This window comes from Rhinatrema bivittatum, chromosome 3 (genome assembly GCF_901001135.1).
Source record: "Rhinatrema bivittatum chromosome 3, aRhiBiv1.1, whole genome shotgun sequence".
Taxonomy (NCBI): Eukaryota; Metazoa; Chordata; class Amphibia; order Gymnophiona; family Rhinatrematidae; genus Rhinatrema; species Rhinatrema bivittatum.
This window is the reverse complement of record NC_042617.1, coordinates 119,414,075-119,435,629: the sequence shown is the minus strand read 5'-3', so window position 1 is coordinate 119,435,629 and position 21,555 is coordinate 119,414,075. Positions and strand designations below refer to the sequence as shown.

Genomic DNA, 21,555 nt, shown 5'->3' with positions numbered 1-21,555 from the left:
ATGAGAAGGAGCTCAGTTTTGGCCGTGTCAAGGACTAGGTTGAGACTGGAGAGGAGGAGGTTGATGGAGTGCAGACAGCTGTTCCAGAAAGTGAGGGTTTTGGAGAAAGATTCTGTAATAGGAATGAGAATCTGCACATCATCGGCATAAATTAAATGAGTTACCTTTAGATTAGCGAGGAGTTGGCAGAGGGGTAGGAGATAAATGTTAAAGAGAGTAGGGGAGAAGGATCATCCTTGAGGGACTCCAAGTGTTGAGGTGACGGGGTGGGATTCTTTATTGCTTATTCTAACCTTGTAATTTATATTACTGAGGAAGGACTTGAACCAACTGAGGGCAGTTCCTGAGATGCCAATGTCCGAAAGGCGGTTGATGAGAATGGAGTGATTCACGTTGTCAAAAGCAGCTGAGATATCAAGCAGTGCCAATAGGAATGGTTGTCCTTTGTCTAAGCCCATAAGGATGCTATCCGTGAGAGATATTAGGAGGGATTCACTGTTTAGCGATTTATGGAATCCAAACTGAGCGGGGAAGAGTATCTTGTGATCGTCTAGGTAGTCAGAGTTGGGTGTTGACAAGTTTCTCCATGAGTTTAGCGATAAATGGAAAGTTGGCGATGGGACGGAAGTTGGAGGGGTCAGTAGGATCCAGGTTGGGTTTCTTTAATAACGGTTTGAGGGTGGTGAGTTTCAGAGTGTCAGGTACTGATCCTTGGGATAGAGAGCAGTTTATAATTTCAGCCAACAGCTTGGAGATGGTTTTTGGAATGGTAAGCAATAGTTTTGTAGGGATGGGGTCAGACGGGTGAGAAGGTGGTTTCATGTTCTTGAGGATGGATTCGATTTCGAGGGATGAAGTGAGTTCAAATGACAAAGTTTGCTTTCTGGCAGTTGGAGGAGGTATAAGGGGGAGGGGGCTGGATATTAGAGGAGATGAGCAGGGCTATGAAGTTGGAGATTTTTTTCTCAAAGAACGTTGCAAGTTCAGTGAACTTAATTTGGGCTTGGTCATCGGGGATAGAGGGAGGGGAGGGTTTTGTGAGTTCTGACACGTGTGAGAACAAGGCCTTCGCGTCATAGAGGAAGTTGTGGATTTTGCAGGCGTAGAAATCTCTCTTTGTACGGAGAATGATAGCCCTGTAGCTGTGCATGGAGGCTTTGTAAGCAGACAACGAAGCTGGGGTGGGCTCCTTGCGCCATATGTGTTCTTCGTGTCTTAGCTCATTTGAGATTCTTCAGTTCTAGCGTGAACCAGGGTTTTTTATTCTTAAGGGTGGGGTTTAATTCTTTCACTGTCAAGGGGCATATTTTATCCGCCATGGAGTTAGTAATGTTGAGCCAGGAGGCAAGGGCAGAGTCTGCGTCAGAGAGGTCTAAGTTGTGTAGTTCCGTAGAAAGGTGGGAGCTGAGGTCATCCATGGAACAGGGTTTCCTGAAGTGAATGGTGGTTTTGGGGAGAGGGAGGGTCGGGTTCTCCTTTATCGAGAGGTCTGTGGTGATCGAGTGGTCAGACCACGGGACTGGGGAGCAGGAGGGAGGGGAAGTAAGTGTGAGGCTTGAGTTTATGAAAATGAGATCCAGGGTATGGCCTGCGTTGTGGGTGGGACTGTTGATAATTTGCTTAAAACCCATGGCCTTGAAGGAAGACAAAAGAGCTTCGCAGTTGGGGGAAGGTGGAGTCATGTCGACGTGGAGGTTAAAGTCTCCCATGATGATGGCTGGGGAGTCAGCGTTGATGTGTTTGGCGATGAGTTCAATGAGGGGAGATAGATCTGAGTCTAGTAGCCCCAGGGAGGGGGAGTAGATTAGGCATATTTGTAGTTGGTTTGATTTGAAGAGGCTGATTTCGAGTTTGGAGGCTGGTTTCATAGTCTGAGGAATTAGTCTTAGCTCTTTTTTTGCAACTAAAAGTAGGCCGCCGCCTCTTTTTTTTCTCTGGGTATTGAGAATAGATCGTACAGCTATAGAGGTAGTTGGTTGGTTAAAGCTATGTCTGTGGGTTTCAGCCAGGTTTCAGTAATTGCACAAATGTCAGGTTTCGAGTCCAGTAGGTAGTCATTGAGAATGTGAGGTTTTTTTGTGAGGGATTGGGCATTGAAAAGTGTTAGAGAGAAAAGTGAGACACCAAGGAATTGTGTGAGGGGGAAGTCATTATGGGAATCAGGGACCTCTTTTGCTGAGGGTGTTTGGGGGTAACTGGTTTTCTTCGGTAGTGATAAAGTTGTCTAATGATGGGGATGGGGTATGTTAGCATCTTCATTTGGTTGTCGTGTGAGTGGAGTAGGGAATAGGAAGAGGACGGGGAGGGAGAAGCTGTTGAGCGGGTACTAGTAGCCAAGTACTGGGAGGCAAGGGGGTGGAGGGAGAAGAGAAAGAGAAACTGTCGCACTCTCTGGCTGCACGAAGGGGCGCACAAAGGGGCGGGCTCCTTTGTCGTGCTCCTTTGGCGCACGGCGCCTGGAAAGGTGGCCGCACAAAGGCTCCGTCGACGCTATGCCGTGAGATCACTGGCGAGGCCGGGTGTAACGTGGGTGGCGAAGGTCCTGCTACTCCTGTGGTGCAGGCTTTAGGCTTTGGTGTGCGGCAGCTAGGGACGGTGGTGGCCTTACCCCGATGGGCTATGCACCGGCTGCGCAGGCCTGCCCATCCTCGTCCCGAGTGTCCGATGTGGAAAGGTGGCTGCACTTAAAGGCCCTGTCAACGCTAGGCCGTGAGATCACCGGCGCGCCCGGCCTCCAATTGGCTCCGAATCTTGCTAAGCATATGGCCACTAGGAAGGCTGTCTTCCAGGAGAGTTCCTTACCTTGACGTTTTTAAGAATTCATAAGGCGCTTTAGCTAGCGCTCTCAGCATCAAGTTCAGATCCCATGCTAGCACTACTAGTTTGCAGGGAGGTTGTATGTAGTTCGCCCTTGTAGGAAGTGGACCACGTCTGGCAGAGATGCCACCGATGAGCCTTTAATCCGATCTCTGTGGCAGGCTATAACCACTACCTGGACTCTAAGCAAGCTTACCGCTAGCCCCTTGTACAGGCCCATCCCTATAGAAACCGCAATATTGCTGCTGTGTTTGCCTTGCCTGTGGGTAATGTTTCTCTGAGAGCACCACCGCTCAAAAAGCCTCCAGGTCCTTGCATAGGCCACTGAGGTTGATTTTTTCCACGCCGTCAGGACTGTGGCTATTACCTCTGTGGAGCAACCTCTTTCCTTGAACCTTTCCCTCTCAATAGCCATGCCGTAAGAGAGAATTGTGCTGGATCTTCCATTTTGACTGGCCCCTGGTACAGGAGGGCCTTGAACTAGTTGGAAACTGATCGACTCCTCTATGCTTAGCCTGCTTAGGTCCATGTATCATGGCTGTCTCGGCCAATCTGGTGCTACTAGGATTACTTGACCTTGGTATCTCACTACTTTGTTGAGAATTTTTTCCCACCATAGGCCAGGGGGAAAAGATGTAGATAAGAACTCGGGCCATTGCTGGGCTAACGCATCGATACCTTGGATCTGTACTCTCCTCCTGCTGAAAAGGTTGGCTGCTTTGGCATTGCTTCTCTTGGTCCTGAGATCCCACTGGGATTGCCCCCACTGAGTCACTATCTGTTGGAACACTTCCTCTGACAGCTCCCACTCTCCTGGGTACAATGTTTGGCAGCTTAGGAAGTCTGCTGGTGTGTTTTCTGTCCCTGCTATCTGGGCCGCCGAGATATCATGCAGGTGACGCTGTGCCCACATCATTAGGTGGGCAATTTCTATCCCTATCTGTGAGCTCCTGGTTCCTCCTTGCCTGCTGTCGTAGGCTACTGTTGTTGCATTGTCAGAGAAGATCCGGACTAAGTGACCTTTCACCCCTGATCGGAATTCAATTAGGGCTAGGAGCGCCGCCCTGGTCTCCAACCTGTTCATGGAGTTCTTCTCCTGCCGTGACCAGAGCCCTTGTGCCACATGACAATTTAGAGTTCTCCGCAGCCCTTGCTGCTGGCGTTTGTCATCAGTACGGTCCATTGTCAGGGTTCCAAACTGGAGCATCTGGCTAGGTTGTCCTTCTCTTGCCACCAACATAGGCTTTCCTTTACATGCTGCGACAATGGCAGTTTCCACTTTTAATCCAGTTCTTGTGGTGCTCCACTTGCTAGGAGATACTGCTGCAGTGGTCTCATGCGTGCCTTTGCCTAAGGCACTGCTTCAATGGCTGCAGCCATCGATCCCAGCACTTGAAGATAAGCTCTTGCCTTGTGTTCCCTAATGGATATCAATCTGCTCACCTGCCGCTGCAGGCTATCCTTTCTTCTCAACAGTATCCCTCTGCTTGTATCAAACAGTGCCCCGAGGTACTGCCATGTTTGAGATGGGCAGAGATGGCTCTTGCGATGGTTTGCTATCCACCCCAAGGCTTCTAGCTGTCATATGACTGTTACTGCGAATCCCTTCTTGCCTTGAGTCTGCTCTTATTAGCCAATTGTCTAGATAATGATGGACTCAGATGCCCTCCTTGCACAGGGTGGCTGCTATGACTACTAAGACCTTTGTGAAGGTACGAAGGGCCATTGCCAGACCAAATGGTAGTGCCTGGAACTGATAGTGATCGCCTAAGACAGCAAAGCACAAAAACGTCTGGAAGATTTCCCGCATCGGAATGTGCAGATAGGCTTCCAGCAGGTCCAGGGAAGAGAAAAATTCACCCCTTCTTACTGCTTCCTTGAATGTTCCTAAGGACTCCATTCTGAAATGCAGGATTCTCAGTGCTAGGTTTACCTTCTTGAGGTCCAGCACTGAGCAGTAAGATCCATCCTTTTTTGGCACTATGAAAAATATGGAATATGTGCCTCTTCCTTTTTCCTGGCTGGGAACTAGGGCAATGGCTTTGACATCTAACAGCCTGGTCACTGTTTCTTGAACTGCCAGATTCTTTGCTCTACTGCAGGGTGAGGGGATGAACTGGTCCCTTATGCTGCTCTTTAGTTCCGAGTAGTATCCTTCTCTTGAGAACTCACCGATCTAATGTTACTAAGGTCCACTCGTGATAAAACTCCTTTAGTTTGCCCTCGATCTGTGGAGGCTTTGAGTGGGCCTTCGAAACATCACTGTGACCCTTGGGGGGATAACTTCTGTTTCCTGTGCCTCATGAGCCACATCTGCCCCCCTCCCCCTAAAAGGCTACCCACATGCCCTGCCTTCCCTAATGGGCTGGAAGCTTGACCACCTGGCCTGCCTGGTGTCCTTGAGTAGCTGCCTACCGGTGTGCCCTCTCTGTGGTCTCCCTCTTCTGTCCTCCAGGAACCTCAAGGGTTTGGACTCTTGGCCCTTCATCAGGGCCTCCAAGTCCTCCCCAAACCACAATTTCCCCTTGAACGGGAGTTTGCACAGCTTGGCCATAGATGCTGAGTCTGCTGCCCGGCTCTTCAGCCACAAGAGGTGCCTGTCCATCATGCTAGTTGCAGCCTGCTTGTCCATAATCCTAATCAGGTCATAGAGGGCATCGGCTACATAGGCTGCAATGGACTCTGCTTGGGCCAACTCTTGGTTACTGGTCCCTTCTGCCTGACCTATTTGTGAGGACGGCTGCAGTGTGCAAAGTAAGGCCCTCGCCACATACACTCCGCAGATCACTGAGCGTAGTGCTGGGGTACGCATTCAAAACCTTTCAAAGTGTTTTGATCCTTCTATCCTGTAAGTCCTTGAGGGCTGCCCCTCCTTCGACCAGGATAATTGTCTTTTTGGAGACTGCAGCTGCTGCTGCGTACACCTTGGGGAGTTCCAGCAGGCCCTCCTCCTTCCCTGTCTGATCCAACACATGCAGTTTTTCCATGTTCTTTCTACTTCGTAGTCTAGAGTCTGGCAAAGTCCACTGCATTAATCATATCTTGGATCGCGGAATGTATAGGGAAGGCCCTTGCTAGTCTCTTAATCCCCGTAAGGATGGGATTCCCTTTTAGCCTAGGGCCCCTGGGCTGTTCCTCCCAAAGTCTGAGGACCTGGGAAATGTTTGAAATAAGAGCTAATTCCTCAGCCCTAAACAACCGGATCGCTGAGACTTCCTGCTCTAGTCTTCTACAGGGAATCCTCCCAGGATGAGTCCTCCTATTCATCCAACAGGAGCTCCTGTAGGGGCCTGGGTTTCTCCTCCTCCCTAAATTCCAATTTCCTCTTCTTTCCTGCAAGGGGAGTGGGATCAGGGCCTTTGCCTTTGGGGCTTTTGCCCATGGGCTTTCCTTTCATTTCTTTATAAATTTTGTGCATCAGGAGCACAAATACTGAAGAGATCTCCTCTCCCCCCCCCTCTCAGAAAATTCCTCTTCCAGGGCTGCCAGAGAGGAGGCAGGGAGCTGTCCAACAGCGGCCTCCGATAGTGGCGCAGAAACCAGGACTGCCTTCCCCACCCCGACTACTTCCGGGTCAGCAACCGCCACACCATTGCAGTTGCGGCAGATGGAGCCAGAAACGGTTGGAACACACTGCATCCCACACGCTAGGCACTTCCTGCCCCTCTCCATACTCTGTCGCTGCGAGGGGTTTGGGGGATTTCGGACCGAGTCCCGTGATCCTTTAGGCCTACTCATTACCGCCACTGCTTGAGCTTCTAGCATTTCCCACTCACAGGGCCACAAGGCCTGATCGCCCTGGGGGAAAAGCGATCCTAGAAGGTCCCCAGGGAAAGCGACCTCAGGGAGGCTGTCACCTATTCCTCCTGCTGAACCAGCTCCACCTACCATCTGCTGTACGCATAGAACTAATGACTCCTTCCCTGCTGAACCAGCCTATATTGAAGAGGGCCTCGGGGAAGAGATCTGGAGCTCTGCCTCCATCTGCTGGAACACAAGAAATTGCCATACTGGGTCAGACCAAGGGTCCATCAAGCACAGCATCCTGCCTCTAACAGTGGCCAATCCAGGCCACAAATACCTGGCAAGTACCCAAAAACTAAGTATTGGAGAAATTACTTACCTGATAATTTCATTTTCCTTAAGTGTAGACAGATGGACTCAGGACCAATGGGTATAGTGTACTCCTGACAGCAGTTGGAGACGGATCAGATTTCAATCTGCCATCAGCCCTAGTACATATACCCATTCAGGAAGTGCAGCTCTTCAGTATTCTCCTCGAAAAGCATTGTGGATATATGTGTGACTGACTAATTTGAATAACTTGATTAACTTTATACCTTGGTTAACTTGATTAATTTGAACTGGTTGAATTGGCTATAGCTGGAGACTGCCAGTGCCCTCAACCGAGAAGCGTCGACACCCGGTAGGATGGGTGTCCTAGATGAAGGAAAGCATGGCTTACCCTTGAATCACTCGTTCCCGGGGATGTCCCCCGAGAATTCCATGAGTAACGGCAGCCGTGGGTGGGATGCTGAGTCCATCTGTCTACACTAAGGAAAACGAAATTATCAGATAAGTAATTTCTCCATTTCCTAGCATGTAGCAGATGGACTCAGGACCAATGGGATGTATAAAAGCTACTCCCGAACCGGGTGGGAGGTTGCCCGTGACCCACTTAGTACTGCCCTTGCAAATGCTGTGTCCTCCCGAGCCTGAACATCCAGGCGGTAAAACCTGGAGAAGGTGTGGATGGAGGACCATGTTGCCGCCCTGCAGATCTCGGTGGGTGACAGCATATTGGTTTCCGCCCAGGACACTGTTTGGGCTCTAGTAGAATGGGCCATGACTTGTAAAGGCGGGGGCTTGCCTGCTTCCATGAAGGCCGCCTTGATGACTTCTTTGATCCAGCGGGATATGGTTGCTCGCGAGGCCGCTTCCTGCTGCTTCTTCCCACTGTGAAGGACGACTAGATGGTCCGTCTTTCGTACGGAGTCTGACCTTTCCAGGTATCGGACTAGGAGCCTGCCGAGGTTGAAATGTCGTAGACTTCGAGCCTCTTCCGAATTCTTATGCTCATCTGGTGATGGTAGCGAGATGGAAATGAGACACCACTTTGGGGAGGAACAACGGAACTGTGCGTAACTGGATGGTTCCCAGGGGTGAGTCTGAGGAACAGCTCCCGGCAGGATAGTGCTTGTAGCTCGGATATATGATGAGCTGAACAGACTGCCAGCACGAAGGCTGTCTTCAATGTTAATAGTCAGAGAGACAGGCCGCGGAGAGGTCTGAAGGAGGTTCCTGCTAGGAAATCTAGGGCCAGGTTGAGATTCCAAAGAGGCACCGGCCACTTTAGGGGTGGTCTGATGTGCTTGACTCCTTTCAGGAAGCGGGAGACATCCGGGTGAGAGGCTATGCTGCCGCTCTCGTTCTTGGTTCTGTAGCATGACAAGGCCACCACCTGTACCCTTGATGGAGTTGAGGGACATTCCCTTCTGTAGTCCGTTCTGTAGGAATTCCAAAAATCGCAGGAATTTTGACTGAGTGTGGTATGATGTCGTGGTCCTCACATCAGGATTCGAATACTCTCCAAATCCTTATGTATGTTAGGGATGTGGAGAACCTGCGTGCTCGGAGTAGGGTGTCAATTACTGCCCCCGAGTGTCCTCTCCTCCTTAGACGAGTCCTCTCAATGGCCAGACCGTAAGAGAGAATCGAGCTGGATCCTTGTGGAGGATCGGTCCCTGTTGGAGCAGGTCTCTGCGTGGAGGTAGCAGCAGGGGGTTCCCTGCCAGCAGTCTTCGCATGTCTGCGTACCATGGTCTTCTTGGCCAGTCTGGGGCCACTACAATTACTGGCCCCCTGTGGTATTCTATCTTGTGAATGATCGCGCCCAATAGTGGCCACGGCGGGAAGGCATATAACAGAGTCTCCTGTGGCTAGGTCTGTACCAGGGCATCGATTCCCTGGGACTGGGATTCTTCGCCTGCGGCTGAAGAAACTGGGTACCTGGGCGTTGGACTGGCTTGCCAGGAGGTCCATGGTTGGTGTTCCCCAATGGTTTACTATCAATTGGAATGCTGTGGTTGACCGTTTCCATTCTCCTGGATCTAGACTCTCTCTGCTGAGGTAGTCCACTGTGACATTGTCTTTCCCGGCAATGTGGACGGCCGAGATCTCTTGAAGATTCACTTCCACCCATGACATTAGGGGGTCTATTTCCAGAGACACCTGTTGGCTTCTGGTTCCTCCCTGACGGTTGATGTAGGCCACTGTTGTGGCGTTGTCAGACATTACTCTGACCACTTTGCCTCTGAGTCTGTAACCGAACCTTAGGCAAGCTAGTCTGACTGCCCGGACTTCTAGGCGATTGATATTCCATCCCGACTCTTCTTTGTTCCATTGCCCTTGGCGGTTAGCTCCTGGCAGTGTGCTCCCCATCCTTGTAGGCTGGCATCCGTGGTGAGTAGGATAGTCTCGTTCCCTGGCTCAGATGGGCTTCTTATAGCTACCATCATAGTTGGGCCTGAACTCTGTCCGGGAGCTGAAGCCGAACGGTGTAGTTCTGGGACAGTGGATTCCATCGTGATAGTAGTGAGCATTTTAGGGGTCTCAAGTGAACCCGTGCCCTTAGGACTACTTCCAGTGTGGATGCCATGAGGCCGAGAACTTGTAGGTAATCCCATGCTGTGGGGCGAAGTTCGCTCAACAGGGTTCGTAACTGGGTCATCAGTTTTGATCTCCTTGTCGGTGTCAGGATGATCTTGTCTTGTTTGGTGTCGATCCGGACTCCCAAGTATTCTAGAGATTGGGAAGGCTGCAGGCAGCTCTTGTTTGTGTTGACCACCCACCCGAGGCTCTCCAGTAGAGTTTTGACTCTGTTGGTTGCCTGGTGGCTTTCCTCTGGGGATTTCGCTCTGATCAGCCAATCGTCCAGATAAGGGTGCATGCGGATTCCTTCCTTCCTCAGTGTTGCTGCCACCACCACTATGATCTTGGTGAACGTCCGGGGTGCAGTGGCTAACCCGAAAGGTAGTGCCCGGAACTGGTAGTGACGGTCCAGGATCGAGAAGCGTAGAAAACGCTGATGCTCTTGATGGATCGGAATGTGTAGGTAGGCTTCCGACAGATCCAGGGAGGTAAGGAAATCTCCCGGTTGTATCGCCCTTATTACCGAGCGTAGGGTTTCCATGAGGAAGCGGGGGATCTTCAGGTAACGGTTGACCGCCTTGAGGTCCAGGATAGGTCTGAAAGTTCCTTCCTTCTTGGGAACGATAAAATAGATGGAATAATGGCCAGTATTTATTTGTTGTGGAGGCACCGGTGTTATAGCCTCTAAGGCTAGTAATCTGGTCTGTGTAGCCATTCTCTTGGAAGGTCATGGCAGGGAGATTCCACAAACTTGTCCGGAGGGAGGTGGTGGAAATCCAGGTAATATCCCTCTCGAATGATGGATAGGACCCACTTCTCTGAAGTTATCTCGACCCATCTTTGGTAGAATAGGGCCAGTCTGCCCCCTATGGCTTCTCCCTTTGGATGGGTCGGCTGATCTTCATTGTGGGGTGCGGCTGGGGCTGGGCCCGAGCTGGCTCCCCTTTTATTGTGCTTGTTCCGAAAGGACTGGCTCCGGCCTGCAGGGCGGGCCACTTGATATGAGCTTCTATATGGGTTGAAGCACTATGATCCTCTGCCTCTGGAGGTCCGGGGGAAGGATCGCTGGTTTCTCTTATTCCTGTCCTCCGGTAGCTGCGGCAGTGGGGACTCACCCCACTTGTTGGCTAGTTTCTCTAGTTCGCTCCTGAACAGGAGTGTTCCCTTGAAAGGCATCCTTGTGAGTCTCATTTTGGAAGATGTGTCGGCTGACCAGTTTTGGAGCCAGATTTGTCTTCTGGCTGCCACGGCGGATGAAACTCCTCTAGCTGCCGTGCGTACCAAATCCGAAGCGGCGTCCGCGAGGAATGATACGGCTGGTTCCAGGGCTTCCCCAGGAGTGTTGTTCCTGGTCTGCGCTAAGCAGGCACGTGTCACCACAGCATAGCAGGCCGCAATCTGTAAAGACATAGCGGAGACGTCAAAGGAATGTTTGAGGATAGATTCCAGATGTCTGTCTTGAGCATACTTGAGCGCTGCCCCTCCCTCCACTGGGATAGTAGTGCGCTTCGAGACCGCGCAGACCATGGCATCTACTTTCGGACATGCCAGGAGATCTTTGGCAGCGGGCTCCAGAGGGTACATGGCTGCCAGAGCCCGGCCCCCTTTGAACGTGGTTTCTGGGGCCTCCCATTCCAGGTCATAAGAACATAAGAAATTGCCATGCTGGGTCAGACCAAGGGTCCATCAAGCCCAGCATCCTGTTTCCAATAGAGGCCAAAACCAGGCCACAAGAACCTGGCAATTACCCAAACACTAAGTAGATCCCATGCTACTGATGCAATTAATAGCAGTGGCTATTCCCTAAGTAAAATTGACTAATAGCCATTAATGGACTTCTCCTCCAAGAACTTATCCAAACCTTTTTTGAACCCAGCTACACTAACTGCACTAACCACATCCTCTGGCAACAAATTCCAGAGCTTTATTGTGCGTTGAGTGAAAAAGAATTTTCTCCGATTAGTCTTAAATGTGCTACTTGCTAACTTCATGGAATGCCCCCTTGTCCTTCTATTATTCAAAAGTGAAAATAACAGAGTCACATCTACTCGTTCAAGACCTCTCGTGATCTTAAAGACCTCTATCATATCCCCCCTCAGCTGTCTCTTCTCCAAGCTGAACAGCCCTAACCTCTTCAGCCTTTCCTCATAGGGGAGCTGTTCCATCCCCTTTATCATTTTGGTTACCCTTCTCTGTACCTTCTCCAATCGCAACTATATCTTTTTTGAGATGCGGCGACCAGAACTGTACACAGTATTCAAGATGTGGTCTCACCATGGAGCGATATAGAGGCATTATGACATTTTCCGTTCTGTTAACCATTCCCGTCCTAATAATTCCTAACATTCTATTTGCTTTTTTTGACTGCTGCAGCACACTGAGCTGATGATTTCAAAGTATTATCCACTATGATGCCTAGATCTTTTTCCTGGGTGGTAGCTCCTAATATGGAACCTAACATCGTGTAACTACAGCAATGGTTATTTTTCCCTATATGCAACTCCTTGCACTTGTCCACATTAAATTTCATCTGCCATTTGGATGCCCAATCTTCAAGGTCAATTAGTTGCTGGATGGCTTGTAATAGTGGGAAATGGCGGGAAGTCTGACGAAGTCCCTCCAAAAGTGGGTTCGGCTTAGGTTCCCCCGAGGCGCTTGTGCCCAGGATGGCAAGCTCTTTCAAGCTGTGTGTGACCAGGTCTGGAAGTTCGTCCTTGGTGAAGAAGCGTCTCATGGTTCGACGGGGTTCTGTCCCTGGAGGGAGTTCCCCTTCCTCCAGGGGTTCTGGCTCCTCATCTGAGATGTCTGTGTCCCCGAAGGTGGGGCTTCTGGGCGGTGGAATCACCTCCCTGGGCAAAGAGGGTCCTGGCACGCTGAGGTCCTCTGGTGGAGCCTGTGACTACATTGTAGGAGGCCCCGGTTGCATGTGGACAAAGGTATGCAGACCTTTGAAGAATTCCACCCAGGAGATAGAAGCTGGGTCTAAACTAGGAGGCGCCATGTCCCTGGGGAGACCCCTTTGAGGAGGGTCCTGCTGTGTGATGCTAGGTCCGGCGTACCGCTCGAAGGGCTGGGGAGGGCCATGAGTTGGGTCCCCTAGGGCCTCTTCGCACTGTATACATAGGGCTGTGGCCTCCTCATGCTGTGAAGCTCTAATGTGGCATGCTGGACAAAGGCCTTGAGCTTTGAGCTTATTTTCAGGTGGAGCCATGGTTTGTGCGCATACAATACAGTTGTGCGTGTAGGTTTAGTGCGCGTGTGGCGAGCAATGTGCGCGCTGTTGTGCACATGGGTCGAAGTTATGCGCCCAGCACAGTGAGCGTGTGGCTATGCGCTTCGCTTGTGCGCGCGATGTTCCTTTGTCCGCATGGATCGAGTCGGCGGACAGGGCGGAGAACAGGGCCAAAATGGTGACGGCGACCACGCAGACAATATGGCGACCACCTCTGAGGGTCTACACGTGGTAGGGCTCTCGGATCTACAGAGGTCTAGCCCTGCTAGGGCCGATCAACCCGGTGGCACTGGTCCCCACTGGCGACCTGTGCCAGACTTTTAAATAGATTTCTACCTTACCTTGTCCCGGCACTTCCCGGTTTCGTTCCGGGCGGTCTCCGGCTGCGGGGGGAGAGGGAAAATACCTTCACCACCACGTTCGAGGTTGCACCCCTGCCTCTCAGCCTCACCCGATGTCGGGGGCTAGGTCCCCAAAGATTGGCCGCCGGACCGAGGCTCACCTCCGAGGGATCATGGAACTCACATCGGGAATCTCGACTGGGGGAGGGACCCAACGGGTGTCACCGCAGGAGAGCGGGGCTCGTCTGTAGAGGTAAGATTTCTTCTTAATTTGGATTTCTTTGGTAAAATCTACTCTAATGCTGTGCTAGCGTGCCTAGAATCCCTAACTGCTATGGAGACAGAAAATACTGAAGAGCTACATTTCCTGCAGGGGTATATGTACTAGGGATGTGAATCGTTTTTCAACGATTAAAATTATCGTCCGATAATGTTTATATCGTCTTAAATCGTTATAGAACACGATACAATAGAAATTCTAACGATTTATCGTTAAAAATCGTTAAATCGTGTTAGTGCGCACTAACTCGAGTTAGTGCGCACTAACTCCCCGTTAGTGCGCACTAACTCGATTTAGTGCGCACTAACTGAAAATGATACAAATAAACACTTTCCAGGTCACTGAAGGTCAGTTAGGAATGAATATGTGTTCCTATTGGCTGGCTGCCCTCTTATCTATTGATGTTACCAAGGTTACCACTGAGGTGATGGTTGGGGGGATGGGAAATGGAACTGGAAACTAACGAACACCAACAGAAAATGAAACAAAGTGTTCACACTTCCCAGGTCAGTAAAGGTCACTTAGGAATGAATATGTATGTATGTATTCCTATTGGCTGGCTGTGCTCTTATCTATTGATGTTACCAATATGGTTGGGGGGATGTGAAATGGAAACAGTTGGAAGCTTGACAAAAAAAGTAATGTAATGATCAGCACTCACGTGACTAGAACTTGTTTGTTTATTATTTTTGTTAGCAGGCACCTGAAATGCTAGTGCATGTTGAATTTGCCAATCACTGTGCATTTTAGAAAGGTGGTCCTGGCTGGAACTGTACACAGTTCAAATATATGTAATTGATTGTTGGTAAGTGTATTTTTTAAGTAGCCACACTGGCACCAGTATGTTTACTTTTCCTCCTACTTAACTCACTAGCTCAGCTTTGTAAGAAGGACTTCTCTGCTTGTGTGTTGTTTTTGTTTGGTGTGACGAGAGCAGAAACATCAGATCTTTATTCAATCTACTACAGTCATCTCTTACAGTGCCCTATCCCTATTAATACCAGGAGTGTTGTGATCTTCCTGCACACAGTGCCCTAACCCTGATACCAGTCTGAGACAGCTCCCTCCCTGCATTACTAGTGAGAGGCTGGCTTCACAGACAGGGGGGAGCTGCCTGACCCTCACTCCTGACTTCCCCCATGTCCCAGCTAGTGAATGGTGTGTGGGTGAGGGGGGGGGGAGGATGGTGAAGTCTGAGACAGCTCCCTCCCTGCATTACTAGTGAGAGGCTGGCTTCACAGACAGGGGGGAGCTGCCTGACCCTCACTCCTGACTTCCCCCATGTCCCAGCTAGTGAATGGTGTGTGGGTGAGGGGGGGGGGGAGGATGGTGAAGTCTGAGACAGCTCCCTCCCTGCATTACTAGTGAGAGGCTGGCTTCACAGACAGGGGGGAGCTGCCTGACCCTCACTCCTGACTTCCCCCATGTCCCAGCTAGTGAATGGTATGTGGGTGAGGGGGGGGGGGGAGGATGGTGAAGTCTGAGACAGCTCCCTCCCTGCATTACTAGTGAGAGGCTGGCTTCACAGACAGGGGGGAGCTGCCTGACCCTCACTCCTGACTTCCCCCATGTCCCAGCTAGTGAATGGTGTGTGGGTGAGGGGGGGCGGTGGATGGTGAAGTCTGAGACAGCTCCCTCCCTGCATTACTAGTGAGAGGCTGGCTTCACAGACAGGGGGGAGCTGCCTGACCCTCACTCCTGACTTCCCCCATGTCCCAGCTAGTGAATGGTGTGTGGGTGAGGGGGGGGGGGGGAGGATGGTGAAGTCTGAGACAGCTCCCTCCCTGCATTACTAGTGAGAGGCTGGCTTCACAGACAGGGGGGAGCTGCCTGACCCTCACTCCTGACTTCCCCCATGTCCCAGCTAGTGAATGGTGTGTGGGTGAGGGGGGGGGGGGGGAGGATGGTGAAGTCTGAGACAGCTCCCTCCCTGCATTACTAGTGAGAGGCTGGCTTCACAGACAGGGGGGAGCTGCCTGACCCTCACTCCTGACTTCCCCCATGTCCCAGCTAGTGAATGGTGTGTGGGTGAGGGGGGGGGGAGGATGGTGAAGTCTGAGACAGCTCCCTCCCTGCATTACTAGTGAGAGGCTGGCTTCGCAGACAGGGGGGAGCTGCCTGACCCTCACTCCTGACTTCCCCCATGTCCCAGCTAGTGAATGGTGTGTGGGTGAGGGGGGGGGGGAGGATGGTGAAGTCTGAGACAGCTCCCTCCCTGCATTACTAGTGAGAGGCTGGCTTCACAGACAGGGGGGAGCTGCCTGACCCTCACTCCTGACTTCCCCCATGTCCCAGCTAGTGAATGGTGTGTGGGTGAGGGGGGGGGGAGGATGGTGAAGTCTGAGACAGCTCCCTCCCTGCATTACTAGTGAGAGGCTGGCTTCACAGACAGGGGGGAGCTACCTGTCCCTCACTCCTGACTTCCCCCATGTCCCAGCTAGTGAATGGTGTGTGGGTGAGGGGGGGGGGGGTGGATGGTGAAGTCTGAGACAGCTCCCTCCCTGCATTACTAGTGAGAGGCTGGCTTCACAGACAGGGGGGAGCTGCCTGACCCTCACTCCTGACTTCCCCCATGTCCCAGCTAGTGAATGGTGTGTGGGTAAGGGGGGGGGGGGAGGATGGTGAAGTCTGAGACAGCTCCCTCCCTGCATTACTAGTGAGAGGCTGGCTTCGCAGACAGGGGGGAGCTGCCTGACCCTCACTCCTGACTTCCCCCATGTCCCAGCTAGTGAATGGTGTGTGGGTGAGGGGGGGGGGGGTGGATGGTGAAGTCTGAGACAGCCCCCTCCCTGCATTACTAGTGAGAGGCTGGCTTCACAGACAGGGGGGAGCTGCCTGACCCTCACTCCTGACTTCCCCCATGTCCCAGCTAGTGAATGGTGTGTGGGTAAGGGGGGGGGGGGGAGGATGGTGAAGTCTGAGACAGCTCCCTCCCTGCATTACTAGTGAGAGGCTGGCTTCACAGACAGGGGGGAGCTGCCTGACCCTCACTCCTCCGGGGTATTGTGATCTTCCTGCACACAGTGCCCTATCCCTGATACCAGGGGTGTTGTGATCTTCCTGCATGCAGTGCCCTATCCCTATTAATACCAGGAGTGTTGTGATCTTCCTGCATGCAGTGCCCTATCCCTATTAATACCAGGAGTGTTGTGATCTTCCTGCATGCAGTGCCCTATCCCTGATATCGGGATGTGTGCAAGAAGATCACAACACCCCCGGTATCAGGAATAGGGCACTGTGTGCAGGAAGATCACAACACCCCCAGTATCAGGAATAGGGCACTCTGTGCAGGAAGATCACAACACCCCTGGTATTAGGGATAGGGCACTGTGTGCAGGAAGATCACAACACTCCTGGTATTAATAGGGATAGGGCACTGTGTGCAGGAAGATCACAATACCCCTGGTATCAGGGTTAGGGCACAAGTTCTAGTCACATTGACTGATCACATTACTTGTTTTGTCAAGCTACCAACTGTTTCCATTTCCCATCCCCCATATACTGTCAGTAGGAAACTTGGTAACATGAATAAATAAGAGGGCAGCCAATAGGAATACATATTCATTCCTAAACTGACCTTAACTGACCTGAAAAGTGTCAAATTGTATCATTTTCAGTTAGTGCGCACTAACTCCCAGTTAGTGCGCACTAACTCGAGTTAGTGCGCACTAATCGGAAAAAACGATTTTTAACGATTTTTTAACTAAAAAATCGTGCCTAAGACGATTTTCTTGCCCTGCCACACGATTTCTATCGTTAAGACGATATGGAAAACGATTCACATCCCTAATATGTACTAGGGCTGAGGTCAGATTGAAATCTGATCCGTCTCCAACGGCTATCAGGAGTACACTATACCCACTGGTCCTGAGTCCATCTGCTACACGCTAGGAAAATCCCACGCTACTGATACTAGTAATAGCAGTGGCTATTTTCTAAGTCAACTTGATTAACAGCAGGTAATGGACTTCTCCTCCAAGAACTTATCCAAAAGTTTTTTAAACCCAGCTACTCTAACTGCATTAACCACATCTCCTGGCAACAAATTCCAGAGTTTAATGGTGCATTGAGTGAAAAAGAACTCTCTCTGATTAGTTTTAAATGTGCTACATGCTAACTTCATGGAGTGCCCCATGTCCTTCTATTATCCTGGTCTGGCAGGACAAAGAGAAAATGTCCTTTATTGAAGCACCAGTTTAGCACAGGAATCAAAGATCTTGCAAAGCATCCAAAGGCTGTCACTGTTCTGAAATAAAAGCATAATTCCTTGAGCTGTAAGGGGGTTTCTCACTGGAGAGTATTAATATATTATAAATCCAAGAAGGGGAGCAAGGAAGAAATTTTCATGTATTTCTAGCTGAAAAAATAAAACCCAAACACCTTTCTTTGGATTGTGCCATTCTGGTTTGCAACTCTTTTACCTGTATTATTAGTACAGGGACAACTTTATAAAGCTGCCTCAAACTGATGTTATGAACATCTAATATCATCAAAATTTGTGAGAACCTGACAAGCTTTTGCAAAGCTTCAAAGTTTCTGGAATAACAGATCAAAATATGTTGATATCATCTGGTGTGTAGCCAATCCAGACATGAAAATCTGCCCTAAACCTTCAGTTCTTGCACATCAAGGGCCTGATTTACTAAACTTTGCTCCTAGAGACACAGATGGGAAAAAAAGCCTTAGTAAATCAGGCCCCAAGAACAGAACTTATTCTAGCGACTGTAAGGAAATGGTACTGGTCTCTCAATTAAACAGAAAGCTTCATTTATCACCAGCCAAGGGTATTCCAAAATCAGTCATAACAAGGCTTCTGATTTAGACAGTAAAAACACAAGCATTATCCTTTATGGTGAAATTTATACTTACCTGCTAATTTCCTTTCCTTTAGTCCTAACAAATCAGTCCATACATGTGGGATGTGTCCTCCGGCCAGCAGATGGAGGCAGAGACAAAAATTTAAGAGCTTACTTCACTCTCTACAAAAGGTCCTGTGCTGCTTCAGCTCCTCAGTATGCTATGCTGAAGCTAGGAAACAACCAGAAGCCATTATAAGTTCTGGTTCACCAATTACTACTATAACAAGAACCAACTATCATCGCTAGAACTTTTTCTTTGGTACTAGGACTGTGACCTGAATATCAATCCCAAGCTTGCACCCAGGGCTGCCGCATTCATTATGGACAACCTCACACTTGCTGTTAGCTCTCCTGAGTGTAAGGTTCCCCCGGAACTACAGAGAAACAAAAAAAAGCTGTTAGGACACAGGAATAATTTTGTAATCAAACCGCAAAGACCAGGGATAGAAGATGCCGTCTGCTCCCCTTTCCCTAGGCTGTGTTTCTCTGTTTGAAGACAGGCCCTCTTTTTGCCAATTCTATCCATGTCTACCTATATCTATAGGCATCCGTGTGGCTATAATTATCTATCTATATAATAGTATAGATTCCTATCTATAAGTCCACTCACCCCATTTTTTTTCCAACTGCCATTTTTCTATCAAGGTGGGCCCTGGACTGGTCTGTAGGACTAAAGGAAATAAAATTAATAGATAAATATAAACTTCACCTTCCTTCACATCCTACAGACAAGTCCATACATGTGGGATGTACCAGAGCAGTCCCTATTCCAGGTGGGAGTTACCTGGAATTGCTTCCAGGATTCTCCTATTAGATGCTGTGTCTTTTCTTTTTTTTTTTAACCAGATTGACACCTAGTATTCTGGAGAAGTATACTGAGATGCCTTTGTAGCTGCCCTAAAAGATTTCCCCTAGGGTCACTGGTCTGCCTGGTGCACAAGAATCTGTCTGAGCCTTCACCCAGTGTCCTTTTAGACTGACTAATCTTGGCTTTGCCTTTAATATGCATGCTGCCATAACTGCTTCCTTACTCCAATGTCTTTGCTGCCTTTGAGATCACTTCCCTCTTGCAGGCCTCTGCAGCTGAGTGTACTGTATAACCCGCAGTCAGACGCAAGTTGAATAAGCGCTAATCAATCCACTAATGCAATAAGGGGATTAGTGCATATTCAACACACGTCCAACGCAGAGTGAATCTAATAGCGCTCATCACATACAAATGCATGTGAATGAGGCTATTAAGCATTCACTCCGATGCAAAAAAAATGTGTCTCGGATGCGCATTTAGTGATCAGCTATTAACACCTGCCTGGAGCAGGCGTTAATAGCTGAGCACATTTAAAACAAGTACAGAAAAGCAGAAAAAACTGCTTTTCTGTACTTCCTCCTACTTAATATCATTGCAATATTAAAAAGGAGGAAAAACAAAGTTAAAAAAAAAAAAGAAAAACACCTGACAGTCGGGTGGAGGAAACGCTCACCTGTCAAACGTCCGTTTCCTGAACCCCCGGCGTCGGTTTTCCTAACCAGCAGACAGCAGAGTTAGAAAAAACGATCTGGTTCTCGTTAGCAAGAAGGCACTAGGGACGCACAAGCGATCAAAGCGCCTCCTTGCTAACGCGATCCCCTAATTTAAATATTGCATGGTGCCCCCCTTGGGGGTGACTGGGGCGTGTTAAGAAAGCGGGCGCTGACTGTTAAACGCCCGCTTTCTACGCACATTTGTATTGGCCCCAAAGTGGGGGGGCCTCCCTCAGTGGAAGACTTGTGATCTTGCCTCCTCAGAAGAATTGTATTTAATGTGTGAGCCAAATGAGGCAAGTTCCCTTCCTCTGTTCGTTATAACAAGCCCACGCTCTATAGGAAATATTTTTCCTTATATTGCTCTTAAGAGTTCACACATTCAATCATCCAGCATATCACTTAACTTCTAAGAAAGAAATTAGTTGAAAAGCTCAATTGAAATTAATCAAATCTCACACGGCCAACATGGGCCTTTTGTGGGCATTGCATTACACTGGCAGAAGGACCTGATTGAGTGCCTGGACTCTTCCCTGAAATATTGTACTTCTCCTAACATATAGTAACACAGTAATGATGGCAAAAAAGAACCGAATGGTCTTAAGAACATAAGAAATTGCCATACTGGGTCAGACCAAGGGTCCATCAAGCCCAGAACCCTGTTTCCAACAGTAGCCAATCCAGGCTACAAGTATTTGGCAAGTATCCAAAAACTAAGTATATCCCATGCTACTGATGCTAGTAATAGCATTGACTATTTTCTAAGTCAACTTGGTTAATAGCACTTCTTCAAGAACTCATCCAAACCTTTTATAAACACAGCTACACTAGCTGCACTAACCACATCCTCTGGCAACAAATTCCAGAGTTTAATTGTGCATTGAGTGAAAAAGAATTTTCTCTGATTAGTTTTAAATGTGCTACATGCTAACTTCATGGAGTGCCCCCAGTCCTCTTATCCAAAAGAGTAAATAACCGATTCACATTTACTCGTTCTAGACCTCTCATGATTTTAAAGACCTTTATCATATCCCCCCTCAGCCGTCTCTTCTCCAAGCTGAACAGCTCTAACCTCTTTAGTCTTTCCTCATAGGGGAGCAGATCCATCCCCTTTATCATTTTGGTCACCCTTCTCTTTACCTTCTCTAGCGTAACTATATCTTTCTTGAGATGAGGTGACCAGAACTGTACACAGTATTCAATGTGCGGTCTCACCATGGAGCGCTACAGAGGCATTATGAAATTCTCCGTTTTATTCACCATTCCCTTCCTAATAATTCCTAGCATTCCGTTTGCTTTTTTTTTTTTTTTTTTTACTACCACAGCACACTGAGCCGACGATTTCAAAGTATTATCCACTATGATGCCTAGATCCTCATAGCTGTCCTCGAGGGATCCAGGAACAAGTGTTTGACAAATATCTGGTCATAGGACTCGAAGGAAATACCCAGGAATGCCTTTGATTCTCAAGCATGCCCTTCATCCTGGGAGCCCCAGGATAAGAGAATTCCTCAATTTAAAATGAAAAATCCTGGAATAAACACTGCATCCCTGAGTTTGGTCTTTTTTCTCTAAAAGCTACAGAACCAGCAAATATATAACTATATATATATATATATATATATATATATAAAACTATATATCTATCTATAATATGATATTTATAGATAGATAACTATAGATAAAACTATATATAGTTATATATCTAGATACATCTATAGCTCTCTCTCTCTCTATATATATATATACATACATACACACACACATATACACACAAGCCTCTATCTATACATAAGTATATAACTCTATATGAACCCCCCCCCCCCCACACACACACACTTTTTTTAAATCTGC

General features: G+C 49.0%; 1 protein-coding gene across 6 annotated transcripts in view; it reads right to left on the bottom strand.

Annotated features, from left to right (window-relative positions):
* Positions 1-21,555, bottom strand: part of SYS1 (SYS1 golgi trafficking protein) — a 32,014-nt gene that overhangs the window by 8,397 nt on the left and 2,062 nt on the right. The gene's annotated exons all lie outside the window — the stretch shown is intronic.